The sequence below is a fragment of the Desmodus rotundus genome, chromosome 4 (assembly GCF_022682495.2).
Source record: "Desmodus rotundus isolate HL8 chromosome 4, HLdesRot8A.1, whole genome shotgun sequence".
Taxonomy (NCBI): domain Eukaryota; kingdom Metazoa; phylum Chordata; class Mammalia; order Chiroptera; family Phyllostomidae; genus Desmodus; species Desmodus rotundus.
In genome coordinates this window covers 10323532-10332143 of record NC_071390.1, presented here as the reverse complement: position 1 = coordinate 10332143, position 8612 = coordinate 10323532, and positions in this window count along the sequence as shown.

Below are 8612 nucleotides of genomic sequence, written 5' to 3'. Positions count from 1 at the left end.
ACTCACAGTCTGTCTCTGACGCCAGCTGCCCCCTGCAGGGGTGTCCGGGAATTGAACATTTTAAAACGTCCAAGCGTCCTGAGCATGTCCACAGATTTGGGTCTCTGGGCACGGACTTCTGATCACACACCCTTTCCCCCGCCTCCCTTAGTCCTCACGGCCACTGTTTCCTCCTCACCTGAGGGGGTGGCAGCGAACCACAGAACTAGGGGTGGGTGTTTGTGCCTCCGCAGAGCTTCTCATCTTACAGGCAAAGACACTGGGGCTCAGACTGGGGGACCTTACTGTTCAAGCACACAGGGCAAGTCGCTGTTCCGGCAGGACTGGGGGTCGGGCCCCTGACCTCGACCCCAGGGCTCCTCCCTGACTCTGCCCCCACCTTGAGGGGTCATGGAAAGACCATGCTATGAGGTGGCCTCTTTGTCTCAGTAACTTTGGTGGTGACGGGACCACGTGGTGGCTGGCTCGTGGTGAGACATCGGGTGCTCCAGCATCCAGAGGCAGTGCTGGGCCCATCGCAGAGCGCGGACAGGCTCTAGCCCCCACTCACCCTGGCCGGGGCGGCTGCCGGCAGGTGCCGTCCCAAAACAGGGCTCAGCACGGAGGAAGGAGGGAGACTTCTCTGTCATTCTATGGTCTGAAGCCACCATGGAACCCTCAGCCAGTCTAACTTCACCATGGACCCCACCACAGAGGTGTTTTTCAACTAGGAGAGGAGGGTGTTCTTCAGGGTGGCCCAGCCTGTCCCACGATCATCCCCGGGGCCTGTGCAGGTCTGGGAAGTCACCCCCTTCTCCAGAGTGTCCCCTCTTGGCCACCAGGCCTCACATCCCACACAGCAGTCTCAGTGCCCGGCCTCTGTTCCTGACCATGGGTGTCGCCTCATGCTATTACTGCGCTTTGAACTTGAGTGTGAGTGAGCTCCGGACTGTTCCTGAGGCAGATGTTGTAAGGACTAAAAGAGCGACTCTAGGAAGGGCCCCACAGTGAAGGGCACGAGGTGAGCACTCAATGGACAGTGGTAATGATGAGGGTCGGAGTGGGGGCAGGGGCCCCATTGTCACAGTTCTGTCCCCTGGCCTTGGACGTGAACCCGCACCCACGTTGGCCAAGAGCTCAGTCAATGGAATGCAGATCTGCCGGTGCTACCAAACCGCAGCTCTGGGCTGGCTCTGGAGAGGAAAGCAGTCGTGCACAGTAGGGGGAGCCCGGCACCTGAAAACACACCCCATGCTGCCTGCCGAGTGCAACAAGCACGGATGTCCCAGGACAGGGTGGCCCAGAAGACAGAGAGGCAAGACGAGGAAGGCTCTGCCAAGCCATTTGTGCTAGGCTGAGACTTGCAAGAAGACTGCAGGCTGGGAGGCCAGCTAAGAGGAGGAGGCCCCTGCCAAGCAAGAGGAGAGAGGACTGTGTGAGGGCAGAGAGCGAAACGGAGGCATAATGGATGGGGCGGGGTGGGGCAGCCACGGGTGAGAGCCCTTCTCCCCGGTCTGAGGACAGTGTGTCTCCCCTGCTCCGCAGACTAACTGATATGGCCTATGACTTGGGGGAAACAATTTTATATATTTATTTTTATTAAGATTTTATTTATTTATGTTTAGAGAAAGAGAGGGAGAAAAACATTGATGTAAGAGAGAAACATCGATTGGTTGCCTCTCACACATGCCCTGACCGGGATCAGGCCCACAACCCATTCATATGCCCTGACCAGGAATCGAACCGGTGACTTGGTGGTTTGTGGGATGATGCCCAATCCACTGAGCCACACTAGCCAGGGCAAGGAAAACAATTTTGAAAGAGGGAGGAAACTGAGAAGAGTGTGCCGTGTAGAAGGAGGAAGCCACCTGGGAGAGGCCCCCCAAGGCTGCGGGCCACACCATGAGCACTCAGTGAAAGCACTGCCCTGAGCGTTGGGTGACTTGGGGTGAGCAGGGGGACCTAGGTCTTGACTGCAGGTACAGTGGTGGCCATATGCTCTGGGACGGGGGAGGCAGCTGATGGAGCTGGACTGGGGCCAGGCTCTGCTCTCTTCTCCCACGCGCATTTGTCCTGTTATCAAATGAGCAGCTGGAGCTGGGAAGGCAGGGAACAGTGGGTTCCAAAATCAGTGCCGTGGACCCGGGCTACTTATCAGTGTGGCCGTGGAACCTCCACTGCCCACCACCACTGGAGAGGCCAAGCTCAGCCCACACATCCACGACCCTAACGCACCGCCCTGGGAGGTGGGGAGTTTGGGGCTCTCTGTGGTCGCTCTGGGGTACACCTGCGGTGTCTATGTGGCTTAGCCAAATCTGGTCAGATTTCCAGATTTCAGGGGCTACATGGGGCCACTTTGATTGGGCTTTGGTTTCGTTTTGTTTTTTTAAATACCAAAGGCAGGACATTATTCAGAATGCATACGGATGCAGCCTTTGGGGCAATGGACACATGCCACCTGTCTATTCATTTTATTAACCTAAAGCTCGAGGGACCTGGAATTTGGTTGAAAACAATAGAAACAGGCCTTGAGCTGGAAGTCAGGAGGCTAGCCAACCCAGGTGACCTTGGGCAACGGTTTCCACCTCTCTGGGCCTCAGCTTTCTCACCTGTAGAACGGAGGCAACAGCCAAGCCCTGCCCTGCTGGTATTGTTGGCTTAAGGCTCTAACAAAAGAATCAACAGCACCGTGGAAACAGTCAGTGTGCCGTAAACTGAGTGAGGCAGCCCAAGGAGCGCGGCCACACTCTGGCGCCAGACCCAAAGCTAAGAACAGGCTGTAGGTATGCAGCACATTGGGTCCCTGGGCCCGAAGCCATGCTTATTAAGGTGGGACCTGCATACTCACCTCAAGCTACATGAGGCTGACACTGCCCCCTGGGACATCCCAAGGCTCAGGGACTAGCAGAAGCACATTCCATTCTAGCAGAATCACCTGGGAGCTTAAAGGGAAAAAAGGGGCGGGGCCAGCGCAGGCTCCTGGCTGACAGATTAAAGAATGAAGCTGAGCACCGGGCTGCTTTAAGAGTCCTCAGGTGATCCCTCGTAGCCCTGCTGGGATACAGCATCCCGGAGAAACTCGGACAGGGGCTCAGCTCCCAGGGCTGTAGACATCCTCTTCCCAGAGAATTCATTTGTTTCATGTTTCTGCTTTCATGACAATCCACACGTTAACCAACTCTAGAGACAAAGCTCTCTCTTTGCCGTGGTCCTTTGCCGCAAGACTCTTGTGTCCAGGTTCACGTGACATAAAGCGAGGTGAGTACGGGTCCTGGGGGTGGTGAGAATCCTTAGGGTGGATGGCATCCCTAGATCTCCTCAGGTCTGAGAAACCCTGGAGAGTAGGCCCTGGGACCAAAACTGGGGGCATCATGCCCAGGGTCACAGGCTTTGAGAACGGAGGGTTGGTTCTGGCACCTGGAATGGAGAAGCACACAGGGAGGAGAGGAAAGGATGGAGGAGGGCTGAGCCTGGGGAGTGGGGGGAGGGAGGCCGGGACGGGAGCCTCAGGCGTGAGTTCCTCAGGGAGGATGGAAGTGCAGCCGACTCCCTGGCAGGGGGAACCATAGATGCAAAAGCTCAGGAGAGGGAGAAAGCAGGTTCATTCCAGCACAGTCAGTCTTCCAATTAAGTGACGGTGAGTTGGGGCAGTGGCAGAAATGAAGCTGGGAATGAAGCCGGGCAGAAGCCACAGGGTGGCCGTATTGGTCAGCTCAGGCTGCCATAACAAAGTGCCACCAACTGGATGAGTCAAACGATACAAATTTATTCTCTCACAGCTCTGGAGGCTGGGAAGTCCAAGGCCAAGGGTTAGTAGGCCTGGCTCCTCCTGAGGCTGTGAAGAAGAACCTGGTCATGCCGCTCTCACCTGGTGGCTGCTGGCTACCTCTGCCACATCTTGACTTTGAGAAGCATCGCCCAGCTCTCTTCCTTCATGGCCACATGACAGTCTCCCCGTGTGCCTGTCTCTGTGTCCAAATTTCCCCCTCTATGAGGACACTGGTCATATTGGATTAGGAAGCATACTCTTGACCTCCCTTTTCCTGTATAAAGGCCCTGTCTCCAAATAAGGTCATATTCTGAGGTCCCAGGGGTTAGGACCCCCAACATATCATTTAGGGGAAACATAATTCAACCCATAACAGGAGCCAACTTTGTCTGCCTGGTTCAGGAGCTTGGATTCCACCTAAATTTGGACCCCTCTCCACCCGATTCCCCCAAGTTATTCTCTCTAGATAAAGCCCAAACGACAGAGCCTGGGTACAAGCCCTCCTCCCTGTGCTTTTTCTTTGTCTGCAATTATGTAGGTATTTGTAGGCAATGTGTGTCTGGGCCCTGTGGGACCATCAGCCACACGAGGACAGGACGGGAGTGTGTCTGCTTGCTGTTGTACCCTCAAGGCTGGAAGAACATCCCTCATGGCTCAGCCACATAAAAATAGACATGAATGAGCGAACGAACACATGAAATGTGTGTCTGAGGCATCAGGGAGCCACCTGCAGGATTAAAGCCGGGAGGAAGCTGTGGGGAGAGGATGACCCAGAGGGGACAAGGCAGGGGACTGGAGGGGAGGGGACACATCCAAGAAGAGGTGTTGAAGGAGAAGAACAAACTTCCAACAGGCCTCAGGATGCAGGAGGAGGACGCAGCCACCCCCAGGCTGTGGCCCTGCCACCAGCTGACATGTGGCAGTGAATGACTTTTCCCACAGGTGCTGGCCTTCCCTGGCTTCCCAGGGCACACAGCTGGTGGAATCTCAGAACTTTAGGTCCCCAGAAAGGAGGGGAATGCTAAGCTGGCCCTGTCATGGGCAGGCAAGTGGGAGACAGCCTGGGGCCCCATCAGCCTGCTCTGGGCCACCCTGCCAAAGAGCCAGGCAGGCTCAGGGCTGCTTTGGACTGGTGACTGTGGCAGGGGTGCCCAGCCCTCCTGGGGTCAATGTTCCTAAATCAGTGGCCTAGATTCCACCCAGGTCACAGGTCATCAAACTGAGACCTATAGGAAAGCATCAGCACCAGAGCAGGAGGTGGAACCCTAAGGTCAAGGCCTGCTCTTCCATTTGCCCTTGAACTAAGTAAGCCCCTTAATCTTTTAGGGCCCCAGTTGTCTTGGCTATAAAATGGGAATAAAAAAGTGCTCTATTTCTTGAGCATCTTCCAGCTCTGAGAGCTCTGATTTGACCACTGTCATTTCCTTCCAGGACGGCTTTTGACCTGAACACCACCTGATTCCTTGCCAGTGCTCAGCGCTCTCGGCCAGCACCTTCCCTTGAGATCACATTCCCCACATGTGTTTGTTCCATTTATTTCTCATTACCTTGGGATGTGTTACCTCCTTGGTGATTTCTGATCCTCTTTGAAGTGGGGGGTTGGGTGGTGTGCTCCTGTGGGGACAGAAGGGTAGAGTCTCTAAGTTTCAGATTCCAAAATTTCTTGTAGGATCCCAGATTTGACAAGGACCTTAAAAGTAGATTACCTAATTAACTTTCACCTGAAGCTTGGCTTCTGTCACCTCTACTTAAGTCACAATGCCATCCACGGGAGGAGGGGGTCACTCCCCACCCGCAAAGCCCACTGGGAAAAATTCGATTTTCCAATGATTCTAACCCTTGGAAAGCTTTTCCTTACATTAAACAAATCTGCCTCAGTAAGTCCCTCAAGGACAGGGGTGACCACGATCTGACCTTGGCATTTAGAACAGAGTCTGGCGACCTAGAAATAACAAGAATTGAACTAGCACCCACCCCCTCCTCTCCAGCCCTGCCCTCTGGGGGTAGCTGTGGACCAGATAAAATGCCACTCAGGTGAGCAGTTCCCTAGTTCCTTTGACTCATCTGCGGCTGGAACCAGGAGGGCGTGGGTGATGGGACCCACTGATTATCTGAAGGTAACTTACTAAACCTTGGGCAAAAACTATAACCAAGTCCCAGAATAGGTTGGCTGCTATTGGTGTGAGTTGCAAAATCAAAAGCCCGGCAACTACATAATCCCAAGCCCTTTCCTAATACGGACAGAAACCCTCACTAGGAATACGGAGTCGGGAAAGGAAGGTGCACAAAGCCTAGCTCGTCCCCACCCCAGATGGACCACCGGTGTCTGAACCACACCCTCTCTCAGTTGGTCTGGTGGCCAGGGGTCCCGGTGGCAAAGAGATGGTCCCCTCAAAGGGCTTCTCCAAAGGGCTCTCTACAGAGGTGTGGACACCGTTAAGGAAACCCACCAGCAGTCCAGGAGCCGCCAGAGATTAGCAGCAGCTAGAAGCTCTGGCATCCCTGTGGCCAGAAGCCTAGAGGTGGGGGAGCTGTCAGAAGAATCTGGAAGGGGCTGGGGCCACAGGAGGGAGCTGCTTGAGGGGAGCTGCTGTCCTGAGGAGAGAATGGAGGACATTGCCCGACCACAGCACAAAAGGGAGGGAGTCTGGACAGAAACACTCTAACCTCACCCTCCTCCTCTCCGATCTCCTGGAGGTGCCTTCCATGGGCTGAACCCAACCAGAAGGCCGAGGGCAAATAGTGCAGAGAGGCCACAGAAGCATCCTCCAGGACCCAGGGCCGGGAGGAGGAGGCAGGAGAGATATGGAAGTTTTCCAACCCACCAACCCTAACTCTTTACCCTGGTCTTTGGGGTGCAGTATTACTGGAACTTGCTTCCTTCCCTCTTCCCCCTTGAGCCCCTCTCCCTTGCTCACTGAGCTGCAGGTGCACCGGCTGGGCTGGCCTTTCGTAGTTTGGGGGAAGCGCCTATCCCTGGGTCTCTGCATGTTCTGCTCCCTCTTCCTGAAACACACTACCCCTACTCTGTCCCTGCCTAAGTCAAAGTTATCCCCCAAGGCTCCGCTTCAATGTCATATCCTCAGAGAAGCCCTCCTCAGGGCCAGAGTGGGATCAGATCTTCCTTTACATTCTTATCACATCTCGTACTTGTCTCCCATGGAACATACGTGGTTGGTAGTTATATTTCCGTGATCGGTAGTTTAGACCTTGCCTTGGTGGAAGGATCAAGGTTTGTAGAGTCATTTCTCTGACGCTGGCACTCAGCACTGGCACATGAAACAGTGTGGATGAATTTCAAAGGCCTGTTGTGTGAAAGACACAGGACACCAAGGAGTACGTGCCACACGACCCCATTTCTCTGCCCAAGAGTGATGGGCACCGCTGGCACCATGTCTTGCATCTAGGGTTTCCATTCAGCCTAATGCCACCATAGCAGCCTCCTCAGTGGGGTCCTTTATGTGCCTTTGACTCAACCCCCCAGCTGCTGGACACCTCTGGGGGCAGCAGGGTGACAACATTAGGCTTGGGGATTCAGGTATAGGTGACCCCATTCAGGCTTCCTCATCCCTTTACTATTTCCACAAAGTAAAATGGCTTGAAGAAGCCATTTTTGTATCACTGAAACCCTCAGGAAATTGCTGGCAACCTGAGTGTGCCTGGGACTGATCAGAGGGCAGGGGTGGAATGGGCGGCAACTGGAGCGCTCCCCCAACTGCCGGTGGGAGTTGACAGAGGTGCAGCCCCTTTGGAAAAGTGTTCGGCAGGCACACACCCCAGAACCCAGGCAGTTCTACTCCTGGGGACAAACCTGACCAAAGGCGTGCACGTGTCTACAAAGAACTTGTACGAGACTAGAATGTTCCTACCAGCATCACTCATAATAGTCCCGAACGAAACAACCTACGTGGGTGAACCAGCTGTGATGCATTCACACAGAAGTGCATCAACATGGCACAGCATTGAGAAGGAAGCAACTGCTGATACCAGTAACAACACGGGGAATCTCCCAACCCTGATGGGTCATTCCATTTATAGGCAATTCTGGAACAGACCAAACTAATCTATGGTGCAAGATACCAGAGCACTGTTATGGGGTGAGGGAGAGGGTTAGAAGGACCATGAGAGAAACTTCTGGATGCTGAGAATGTGTCATATCTTGACCTGGAGCATAGAGAAAAGAGTACACATTTGTCAAAACTCATTTGACTGCACTGAAGTTTAATAAGATCTACACACTTTGGTGTATCTCAAGTATCTGTTAATTGAAAAACGGCTGAGCGGCAGCTGGCGACTCAGAACCCAGGCCTTCCTCTCGCAGTGAAGGAAAGAATCCACCCACCTCCACCTTCTTATCTCCCGGCCAAGGTCCAGTCAGTCGATGCAGCTCAGAAATGCTTTGAAAACAGACTTTTTTTTTTTTTCTAAACAAAGCTGTATTCAAACGGTGTTTATTCTTTTCTCTCTCAGGCAACGGAGTTGTCTTTGTTTTTATTCTCCGTGTGGGTTCTTTGGAGGGCAGCTCTCCACCCACCCCACCCCCAAAGGAGAGGAGACGCATATTGTCCCCCAGATAGGCACGCCCCAGGGGCAGCGCGTCTTCAGACGGCCGAGAGCGTCGGGGCAACAAGGCGGGCTTGGGTTCACGTTTCCGAAGGGATTTGGAACAGGGGGCTTGATGCTTCCCTGTTGCCTCCTGCGGAATGTGATCTTTTGGCAGCTGAACCTGTAAATTTAGATTAGCGGGGGCCTTTCCTACCCCCAAAGTCAGTTTTTCTTCTTTCCCCAAATAGCACTTTGTAAATGGCCCTGCTCCTGGGCTGAGCTGGCTGTATGTGTTTATGATAACCTCGGGTCAAAGCAC